General features: G+C 31.9%; 1 long non-coding RNA gene across 1 annotated transcript; it reads right to left on the bottom strand.

Moving 5' to 3' along the window:
- Positions 1–2,855: 2,855 nt before the first annotated feature.
- LOC139485060 (uncharacterized) lies at positions 2,856–6,938 on the bottom strand. The gene is made up of 3 exons (XR_011655243.1): positions 6,498–6,938; positions 3,772–3,859; positions 2,856–3,076 (listed from the first exon to the last, which is right to left on the bottom strand). It is a non-coding gene; the product is annotated as an uncharacterized lncRNA (long non-coding RNA).
- Positions 6,939–12,256: the final 5,318 nt, after the last annotated feature.

The raw sequence follows: 12,256 nt of genomic DNA, 5'->3' as shown, positions 1-12,256 counted from the left end.
GTGCCAGCATGTCCTCTTTTTCATAAAAATTTTGAATCGTAAACTAATTTCAGTAGTTTTGATATCTCAGACTGACTCATGGATATAACAAAATTATTTGTCCGCATCACCCAAAACCATGAAAACTGACCATATTTAAAGATTACTATGCGGTATGGGCCTTGCTCATTGTTGAAAGGCCGTACGGTGACCTATAGTTGTTAATGTAAGGTCAGACCACGATGTTTTATTTATCTTTAAATCACAATACATGTATAACATTAACAAATTATAAATAAGTCGACAAATAATTTTACCAAAAATCACTGTTTGTTCCTTTTGGAGTTTTGAATATATATGTAGGACTCTAAAGTACGATGGGTACGCTAAAGTACGATGGTCACGCCAAAGTGCAATGGCCTACGCTAAAGTACGATGCCTACACACGCTAAAGTGCGATGGTCCGCGAAAGTATGTATATAGACGTAATGAACGTAAATATGGATTATGATGTGAACAGTCTTTTAAACAAACAAAAAATGAACATGCCGAAAGATAAATGTAGAATATTTGATTAACAACTTTAAAGCAAATGTCCATGACTTACTCAATTTAAACATGATAACTGTGTTTTGTCGGCTGAAGCAAATGTGGGTTTTTTCGGTGCTAGAAGAAGGACTTTTGTCCTGCAGTCGACCATCTTACTATACAGATACAAAAGTATACGCATAAATATCCCTTAACCTGTTTCTTTTTTAAGCTAACGGATACATTGAAATCATTGTTTATGTTGTTTACTTTGCCGTCCCCGTTCAAATATTGTCTATTTTAATGAAAAGTAAAGTCAAAATAAAGGTACGTCATGTTTCCATGCGTAAATCATAAATTGTCTGCTAGAAAATTAGAACGAATTTTGTTTTTGTAATTTACAATGACGACTTTGAGAGGAGATGTTCACATTAGTGATAGACTGTGTGAACGGCAAGCTACACCAATTATCCAAATATGTGATATCGGCCGGAATTAAAAAAAAGCATATACAGGATATATAGCTTTTTGTCACACCTAATTTACCATTTTAGCAATTATTACTTGGTCGTTCTTCTTAATTTAAAACAATGATCACTAAAAGACTACCGGTAATTATAAAGCCTATCAAATATGTCATAAAACCTTGTACTAGCTTTCGCAAGAAGACTATTTTTTAAATCCGTGTTCTTTAATACTTTAAGCCCTTTGACATTACCCTTTTAGTCCATCGCACTTTAGCGTGATAAACTATCGTACTTTAGCAAACAAACAGCCATCGCACTTTAGCGTGATACACCATCGTACTTGAGCGTAAGACCAAAGTTAAACATATGTAGTTAAACAAAGACTTGAATAATGAAGAACGTGATTACTGTTTTACAATATCATTTTTATAAATGATTTAACAACAAAAAAAAGATATTTTTTTTATATATCTCGAAGCTAATGCACATAACAGTTCATTCCAGTTCTTAACCTACATAACGTACCTATTATGTTACAGTAAATAGGTGAAATTAGGAATTACATGTAATTACTAAAATTTAGGAATTACAGGTAATTCCCGATGCACTTAGTTAATACAAGTAATTAACAGTCTCCGGGACAAGTTTGCAATTCCGCTGAGTGCAAAAGTTGTCACCTTAATTTTTGGAGTTAAGTCAAAACAAAGTTGATGCCTTGGTTGGTAGTGGTTCCCTGATATTTGTCCTAAAATTTTTTGGATCTAGCACCACTGTTGAAAAAGTTATGCCCCTTTTTTCAACAATTTCCTCAGAGGAAAAGTACTTTTCCTCAAGGGAAATCAAATTTCCCTGAAGGAAAAAGATTTTTCCTCAAGGGAAATTGTTTTTTCCTCAAGGGAAAAAGATTTCCCTTAGGGAATTTGCTGCATAATTATTTCCTTTGAGGAAATTCTATTTCCTTAGAGGAAATTCTTTTTCCTTAGAGGAAATTCTTTTTCCTTTGAGGAAATTTGCAGCTTCAAATTTTCCTTGGAGGAAATACTTTTTCCTGTGAGGAAATTTGTAGCTTCAAATTTTCCTTGGAGGAAATACTTTTTCCTGTGAGGAAATTTTTGACAAACACTTTTCCTTGAAGGAAAATTCAAGACAACAAATTTCCTCTAGGGAAATCATTGTTCTTCAAATTTCCTCTAAGGAAATTTCTGAAGATCAAATTTCCCTTAAGGAAATGTTTTCCCTTATTTTTACTTGTTGAACATTTCTTCACTACACCATGTATACAAACAGTATGAATATAATTATTACAAGACTGTATAATTGATGCAAATGATATTTAAAACTTTAATAAATGTTTGACTCAACATTTTAATGACATTGAAAATAATACAGTCTGACTGTTTAGATCTAGGTATTGTTTATACTTTTTTTATAAATTTAACTTTGACTTATAATTTTTTTTGGAGCAAATGCTTCTATTTTCTTTGTAATTGTTTCAATGCGATACATTAATAAGCAACCAATTTGAATGTCATACCATTTGTGGTGTTCTAAAGAATTTGTTTATATATTTGCAGATTAAATAATAAAATAAACACTTTTCGTGTCATTTAAATTAGAATTTCTTCTGTTTCAGCTTGTGTACAGTTATTCAATCCACTACGTAAGAATTCAGTGAATACATTATTCCATTCACTAAACAATTCCCTTTAATTCTAAGAGAAATCATTTTTGCAAATTGTTCTTCAATGATCTTCTTCTGTATATTTGATATGAGGGAGCGATGTAAATGAGTGGATAAAACTGGTGTTCCTTTTTTCAACAACAAAATAGTATTTGTTCAGCATTCTCCTTTCTCATGTTTCTTTTGATTAAAATATGTTGTTGCTTTTATGCAATAGTGTTTTTGTGTATCTATGATAGAACTCCATTTTGTTTATGGTCATTATCATGTGATAATGTTGAAATTTCCTATTTCTTTTTTGCAGGAAAGCACACATTCCATTTCAAATTAATCCAATTATGCACTATGTAAATAAATTTCAACTATAAGTTTCCTCTTCAGTAATGACCTATTGATCATGAAAACCAAGATGTCTGATCACCTATAAATACACAAAATAAACAAATAAAATGTTATAAATGGAGAGAGAAACAGCAATAAATGTTTTTCATGTGTATCTTTCCTTATTAAAATACATTAAGTAAACTTGAACTCGAGAAAAATAAATAACTGCGATGTAGACTAGAAAGTATAAAATGCCAAATAAAGTATTTACGAAAAATTAGTTGATTTACAGAAGTCAAGTCCGTGTTTGCAGGAAATTTACATCATTGGTTGTCTGGTGGAGAGTTGTCTTATTGGCAATCATACCACATCTTATTTTTATATAACCTTGCCATATTCCTATTGTGCCTGTCCAAAGTTCAGAGCCTGTAGCTTTTGTCAGTTTAGTCTGACACTAAAATTTAGTGGTTGTTGTTGTTGTTGTTTCATACCGGTCATATTTATTTTTTGTAATTTATTTTGTTATAAACTAGGCAATTACCATGATTAGTTTTACAGTTTGGATTGTTTCAATGTTTCATCTTTAGGTCTTTTATAGCTGCCTACTTTGACTATAGTATAGGGTATGGATTTTCTCATTATTGAAGGTCGTAACAGGCCTACAATTGCTTTCTCAAAGCCATGATAGTTTTCATATTTAATATACCACATCTTTTAATTTTTATAGTAATCATGATACTAAAAATCATCTTTCAAGTTCAATAACTTTTTTTAAATTAAAAGGTGCCTTACCATTTAGGTTTAGTTGGCTTCTGCAAATTTTACATTGCCTATCATTTCTGCTGTATATAATTTCTCTGTATCTTCTATAGTTCTTGTCCTATACATAAAAGAGTAAAAGTTGAATGACATCTTGCATCAATATTTTTTTCTGTTTAATGTACATTATGTATATTAATGTGTGTTTAATAAAAATCTAAACCATGAGTGCTTGATAAGCTTCTTGTCCTTATAGCGGGTCTTTAAGCTTTAAATGAATTTTAATGATCGACTAAAAAACTATGAGCACTGTGCAAATAAGACCCCTGCCCTCCAAAAAAAACAAAACATGCACAAACAGTGGTATTTATTGACATAAAACATGTATATAATTTGGCTCCATTTATAGATATATATCTCAAGTGACTATAAGTTTAAGGCTGTGATTTTTTTAACAAATCCATAAATTTCTAAAACCTTTCAAAGTTTTTGAAAATGGACAATTTTAAAATAACTTTGCAACAACTAAAGTTCCTTAACTCTGCATCTTATAAAAAAATATACATGATAAATAGGGAATGATACTCCAGCTTGCATATTATTCAAAGTTTTAAAGGAACATAACTGAAGAACGGTAAAAGTTTTACTACCAAAATTTGAAATTGATCTGATTAAAATTGTGATAAAAAGTATTTTTTTAAAGTTTAATAAAATTTGGTTGAGGGAAACTTAAGTTAGAAGGCCGAAACATTTTTTTCCATTTTTATAGAACATAACTATAGAATTTAGTAAAAGAGACACTACCAAAATTCAAACTTAATCTGTATTTTGTGATGATAAGCATTGTGTATTGATTTCATAACATTTGGTTGAGACAAACTAAATTTTAGAGAACAGGAAACCAAAAATTCAGCATATTTTCCCCATTTCTAAAGGGGCATAACTCTGATACTCTAGTACAGAACACTGACATCACCAAAATTCAAACTTGATATGAGAATTGTGATAACAAGCTTTTGTAAAAGTTTAATTGAATTTGGTTGAGGCAAACTAAATTACTGTAAGAGAACAAAAAACAACTTTGGGACAGACGGACAAACGATCTGACAAGTGTTAAACATTATGCCCCCTCCACTTTGGGTCATAACAATAAAAAGGGAGTTTGTCAAGATATAAAAACAATTCACCAAAGTTTCATAAAAATTTGTGAAAGCATTCTTGAGACTATCCTAATCCCAAGTCATGATAGTACAATGACATAAATCAGATTTTTTTTTAAATTAAAAGGAAAATTATCATGTTTATGTTATACAAAAATAATTCACCAAGTTTCATGAAAATTGCTCAAAGTATTATTAATAGTATACGTACTGGAAAAATCCCCCCTTTTATGAATAAAATCCCTAACTTTAAATTAAAAATTTAAAATCCCTAAAAATTAAAAAGGAGCTTAATTATCATGATTATATCAATAGATAATTCACCAAAGTATTATGAAAATTTTATAATTAATGTATTCTAATTCCAAGACTATCTAAGACATGGTTTGTTTGAATTAAAAAAGTTGGAATAAAGTACCTGCTAGAATTCAGGAGAATTAGACCAAATCAGGCTATCTTCTAGATTATCAGACAATTGACTGTACATAGAAAAGGAATTTCTTTTTTCTTTTTTCTTATTTAGCTATTTGTTATCTCTGTCCTTAATATATACTGAACTAAGCCATTTTTTCACATATTTTTTTTGTTTTTTCTCTCTTGTGACTTGTTATTTAACATAACAAAAAAAACCAAAGGCAATGAAAGAGAAACTGACAATGCCAAGGCAAAACATAAGATGCAGAAAAGAAAAACAAAACAAAACACTAAGCAACACCAACATCACCAAAAAACTAGTGTTGAATTCATGTGCTCAGTCAGTCAGTTAGTGAGAGTTCTTAACATATTTTGTAAATTTATACTTGATTAAAATGTTGTCATAAATAGCATAGACACCTCTGAGTTTTGAGAACCCAGTGTTAATTGTGCGAGTATAATCATTGATAATCATGCACAAGATTGACTTTTAAAAGCCTATATATTGAAATTTTCTGAAAATATTGCATGCAATTATTAATATGACCAATTTCAAGAAATGCACAAAGATGTGAGATGATTTATATAATTGTAATTTCAGGAATTTACAGTAAAGGCTTTTATCCTCACTGCATTTTGCACTTTTCCTAATTCAGGAGCCAGAAGTTATATGGCCTTTGTGACCTTTGTATGATTTTTATTTTAGTTTCTTTTTTCTATATTGAAGAGTTTAGTATGACGTCCATTATCACTCAACTAGTATACATTTTTGTTTAATGGCAAGCTAAAGCATGCCTCACAGGCACGGATCCAGGGGGGGGGGGGGCTGAAGGTTGGACATGTTGGAACCCCCCTTTCTTTATTGGACGATCAATGCATTTGAATGGGGAAATGTAGTTGGACACCCCCCCCCCCCCCAAAAAAAAAATTGTCCTGGGTTAGGAACCCCTCCTTTATATGACTAGATCCACCCCAGTCTCAGGTTGCGGGATTTTCTCGTTGCAATGAAGACCCATCGGTGACCTATGGCTGTTATCTGCTCTTTGGTCATGTTGTTATCTCTTTGATACATTCCCCATTTCCATTTCCATTTTCTTTTCGGTTCTATTATAAATATTAGAAACGAGTTTGGCGCCTTTACAAAAATATAATTGTCTGTCCTGATAGGGGAGTATGTGTGCATACCAATATTTAAATTTTCTAGGCCTTCTTTTTGAATATTTTGTGCATTTCTTGGTAAAATACTGTCAGACCTCGAGTGCTGTTGTTTTACAAAAACGGTAAAGTAATGTAGGGGAAAGAAACTAACTAAAAAGACCAAAATAAGCCACAACTAATGGGGGTCTCATTGGGGGTTCTGTTCACGGATCCCGCTTAGTTACTACTTATTTTTTTAGATTCTCGCATGATGCCATCCCGCGTACACTATGTAAGTGAACAATTCTGCTATTTTTGTAATTTCCCATGTCCCGCTAAACTTCATTTCGCGTTTTCACGGCACAATAATTTGAGGGAGGATAGGACCTTTATCGGGACTGCGGGATCGGGTGTTTTTAAGCTCTGGATTTCGGGATTGACCCTTTCGGGATACGATAATTCTTTTTTCGAATTTCGGGACCTCTGGATTTCGTGTTTTTTTTAAGCCCGGGATTCCGGGATTTCGTGTTTTTAAGCTCGGGATTTCGGGATCAGTACCCCTCCTACCCTCCCTCATAATTTGACTTTCATGTGTCACGTTTACAAAAAATACGCCTCGACAATCCCGAGTCCCGCTCAGACCCCCCTTATAGGTACATAATGAATAGTTTACTATGTAGTCAGTAGTCGGGTCAAATACACATGTATACATACACTTTTAGACGACCTTAGATTCATTTCACAGCGAAAATACTCATTAATATTGAACATTTTAGATCACTTTATAACTTTTAAAATAAAGACCATATAGATTTAAGATCATTTAATCGAAAGATTATAATTTGTCAATGCGCAACTGTAACCAGGTACTGCATTTTTTTTTTTGCATGCGTTAAGTTAAAATTGCCGGGAATAGAAAAGCAAGTTAAACTTCTCATCTGGACTTTTTAATAAGTCTGTATACCGGACCTCTTCTCTATTTTGGGATTGAAAAAAAATGTAAAGTTAAAAATGCGGTTTTGGGCCTATTTCTTCTTTTTAATTTGGTAACACGTTAAGCCATTAGTGACACTAATATGGTATATTACCAATAATAAGGCCATATATTTCGGTGTGTAGAAATACCGCAAAAGACTTCTTAGTGCACTAAGAAGAAAGTTTTTGCATTAAGGACACTAAAACGATGTTTTAAGATCACAGCGAACATGAATATAAGAGGATATGATTACATACCTCAAATCTATAAAGTTAGGTATCAATAGATTTTGTAATTTTGAAGTTAAATGACTTTTTAATCAACGCCTGCCACTCGCCACGTGACCAACGGTTTATTGCAGATTCCCGAATCATCATGTTCAATCAACCTAATCCAATAAACAATTGTCTTTTGATCGTTACTTATTGATTAATCAATAATTACATTAGATGTAGATTCAGATTCAGATTCAATATTTTATTAAAGTCTCACTACTTGCAATACATAAATATACAGTACATACAGAGTATGTACACACTATAAAACAGACAATACACAAATATAAATTCAAGTTTATGAAAGAAAAATAAAAAATAAATTTTGTGTTTTAAAACTTTGCCTTTGTTATATATATTTAGTTTTTAAGGAAATTGCTATGCAAGCTTTTTTTTAATTTAAAGAACACTATTTTGGATAAAAATTGAGAAACAAATGCTTTTGATATTTCATTTCCTTACTAACAACACAAGAGTTTACATACTATCATTATTCCTTGAAAGACATTTGAGAGTATGTGGTGTCCATGGGGTTCTTCAAAATCCGATTACAGAAGTAACATATAGAAAAACTCCAAGAGGTAAAATTATATTACGTTTTAAAAAGAGAATTATAGAATAAATCATAACTGTCTTCTATGAACGATAACTTTAAACTGGTGTCAATGCTTTTTTTTTTAACAATTCATCTTTATTTCAACAATTGAAGATGAATACCATTTTATTTTATAATGTAATAAGCACTATGGGCAGGCGCGGATCCAGAGCTTGAAGTGGGGGTTTGGGGAAGGGGTTATGTGAGAAATGTTTAAAACACTAGAGAAGTTTTCATGTTATACCAAACCATATGTTTTTCAATAAATGGCACACTTTTTGTTCATCCGGCATATGGTTACTCTAAATAAAATTTTAAGTATTAATTTTATAAGGTTAATTATTTGATTACAGATCGTATCTACCCGTTTTGCAATTGTTGTATCACTCTAAGGGAGGCTTATAAAGATATATATGATAAAATATAGAGATAGCAGCCTTGGATTGTCTTAATTAAATCCTTTGGTCCTCTAATTATCAAGTTACCCTCTGGCCAATGTTATCATGACTTGTGTATATTTAAAGAAGTGTAGCGACAACGTGTCACCCTATTCAGTGCTAGATATTCAAATTATAGTAAAGATAACATTAAAACAAGAAATGGTTAATACAAAAAATATTTAAAGATTTTCAACCGGGGGTCGGGGGGGGGGGGGGGGGGCTCGCTTTAACCCCCTAAATCCGCTAATGATGTGGGTAAACTAAATTATTTAGTTAACTTAATCATATGACTCTTAAGCCCGTTCTGCCATTATTAAGAAACGCTAAAGAACGGAAATGTATGATTTTAAGATTTGGAAATAAATGAAATTGGTGTCACAAATGGTATGTCTGCTTATATTTAAAATATTTTATAAATAGATATAATGCTCATATACATAATTATTAACGGTTGTTTTACTTCGCTTATTTATAGCATTTAACAAATAACTTCGTATTCTTATTTTCAGCATCAAATAAAAATAATGGAATAAATATATTTTAAAAGACAAGGAAAGTGAATTAAAAAATATATACAACAAAAATAAGCGAAAGGAGATGTGGTACGGCTGTCAATGAAACACCTATCCACTAAAGTTAAAAATGAAGAAGATGTCAGAAATAAATTGGTCATAATTTATTTACAGTCTAAAACATCGAAGGGACTAAACATCAACCTATACATATTTATACTTGTAATGCATTTGTATATAAAAATCGAATCAGAAATATGTTCCTTTCCTAAACATGTTTAAAAACATTGCTGTGATAGTTATCAAAAGTACCAGGATTATAATTTAGTACGCCAGACGCGCGTTTCGTCTACACAAGACTCATCAGTAACGCTCAAATCGAAATATTGATAAATGGCATAGTTCTTAACATTAGAAAAATGAATGAAGTATTGGCAACTGGACGTTAAGCAACCAAATATCAATCCTCACTTTTCCGTGAAGTGTTCACAATTATTTGTCTTTTTAAAATTAAAAGGATGAAAAATCCCAAACTGAAAATAGTTGAAAATACGCTATTAATTTAGAAGTAAAAACTATAGCAGACAGAATAAATACGGCAAAAACAAACAAATGAAAAAAAATAGAGAACAATTTGAAATACCATATACATGTTTAATCATTATACTAGTAGATTATTCACGGACCAAGGTTGAGCGAACATGAATTGCTATCGATTATACTAAAGGTGACAATCAACTTTTTGAGGCACGTGTCGAGAAAACATTAGAAAAAATATAATTTAAAATTATGAAAGGAGTAGGTCCTTAGTGCACATTTTTGTTCTTAGTGCACTAAGGAGGTCCTTTGCGGTGTTTCTACGGACCCCATATATTTGAAGCTGTTCAAAATTCTGTACATTATAGGTACGTGTATCAGATCGGACAATAATTTTCATATATATATATAAAGAATTACTGTATAAGTTATCTAGTATGAAATATGTCCACTGGACCGACCGTGTAAGTGCTATATATATTATATCATGTATATAGCCAGTCAAAAAGATGTGGTATGATTGCCAATGAGACAACTATCCACAAAAGACCAAAATGGCACAAACATTAACAACTATAGGTCACACAAGGTCGTTAAAAACTTCCATTTGTTGTTGTCCACTGAAAATAAGCTCATAAAAACACGAATCCCCGTTTACTCAATTCCACCTTTATTTGTTAATATTTCTTTATCTTTTTCTTTTCATTTTATCATATCTTTTTTGTGAAATATTTTGTGTGGTCGAACATGAAATTGCCTCCGATGCTACAAAGAAAATTTGTTTAATGTCATCTGTTGCAATATATGCTAAGTACTACACGTGGACAGGATGTTCCCCAGAAAATAAGTTATACACACCCCGATATAACCCCGAGGGTACACGCTACTGTCATATGGAAAATTACTGGGTCACCTGTAAGATGGTAATCAGCCATGCAACTAATTAGGTTACTGACCATGTCACTTCAATTTAAAAAGTTTATCGTTTTTTATCGTTAGATATCAAAATGATAAATTCATTTTAATTAAAAATTTAAGAACTAAAGGATTTATCATTAAAATGAAGTGAAATAATTCAACCAAATCGTATATAGATTATATACATATTTTTTTTTTATCTATGCCGGAAAGAATTGAAAAACTGTATTTATAATTTTTGATTTGTTTTATAGAAATCTGTGTAGGTCTCATGAAATGGAACTCACGCAACGCATGCCTAATTAAGATTTATAAATTTATTGAAAAATATAACAAAAATTTAGTTTTGATATTAAATTACAGTTACCTTTCCGCGCTGTAATTTATTTGATATGACATGAATCAAGCAATTTTTGTTGAGGGATTTATGGGTTTGTCCATACAACGTATAAAAAAAGAATTGTATGTTATTAGTATTTCGCATGCCTTGTTTTCGCCTTGAAGCTCATTATTCAGAGTGTTTCAGACAATATGATGAAAATAACGTGCAAGATACTTTTTTCGATCATCGTGAAGAGACAATTTTAATTCCCATTCCTCGATGCACTCTACCCCTGTTGAATTGTATATTTATAATTCCTCGTGCTTTTAATTAGCCCCCCCCCCCCCCCTTTCGTGGTTACCGTTATGCCAACAAATACCCGGGGCTTGATTTACATGTAAAATCATGGGCGGATCCAGCCATGATAAAGGGGGTTCCAACTACATGCCATTAAATAAGGGGTGTCGTTGCCGCTGGTTTTCTGTTACCCCACCCTTTTCATATAATTTAGATTTCAAAAGTGTATACCTTATTCATATATTGTGTAGGTTAAAATGTTATCTTTTCCCATATTGTTTGCGTTTTGATTGGTGTGTAATGCAACAGTGCAATACCTAAGTGTCAAAAGAGAGTTTTTCCCGACCTATTCACATATTTTTAAGGTTCCTATATATACAAGGTGATAGGACGTTCGGTTCCGTTGGAATAGGTTACCTTTTCACGCTATGCCTTAAAACTTTTCCTCATGCACAGGTAACCTATTCCAACGGAACGTCCTATCACCTTGTATATAGAAACTTGAGAGGATTCCCGAGATTATCATTTATGCAATGATTGCTCACAAAATGCTAGGGGAGGCCAACCCCGGATTCCATCCCCTTCGACCCGCCACAGAATACAGATATAATTGATAATTGTTATTTAAAAGTCATATACTATAGCCACTATATAGTACTAGAACCGAACACCTGTTTTCGGATATATATATATATACATACACCACATCTTCCTATGTCTATATAGCTGATTTACCGTAAATAACTGCGAGAAAATGAATAATACACAAGTTGATAATTGTCTCTTCTCTGCTAATTTTAATGTGCATGCAATATTCACTCTGATTTACTTGTGAGACCACCGACACTAATAATAATTACCTACAAAATAATAGGTGCTCCTTTACTGGGAAGAACATTTCGGATCCGATCAATTTATTGGTTCCATTCCCCCAT

Source organism: Mytilus edulis, chromosome 8, assembly GCF_963676685.1.
Source record: "Mytilus edulis chromosome 8, xbMytEdul2.2, whole genome shotgun sequence".
Classification (NCBI taxonomy): Eukaryota; Metazoa; Mollusca; class Bivalvia; order Mytilida; family Mytilidae; genus Mytilus; species Mytilus edulis.
This window is presented reverse-complemented; position numbering and strand designations above follow the sequence as displayed.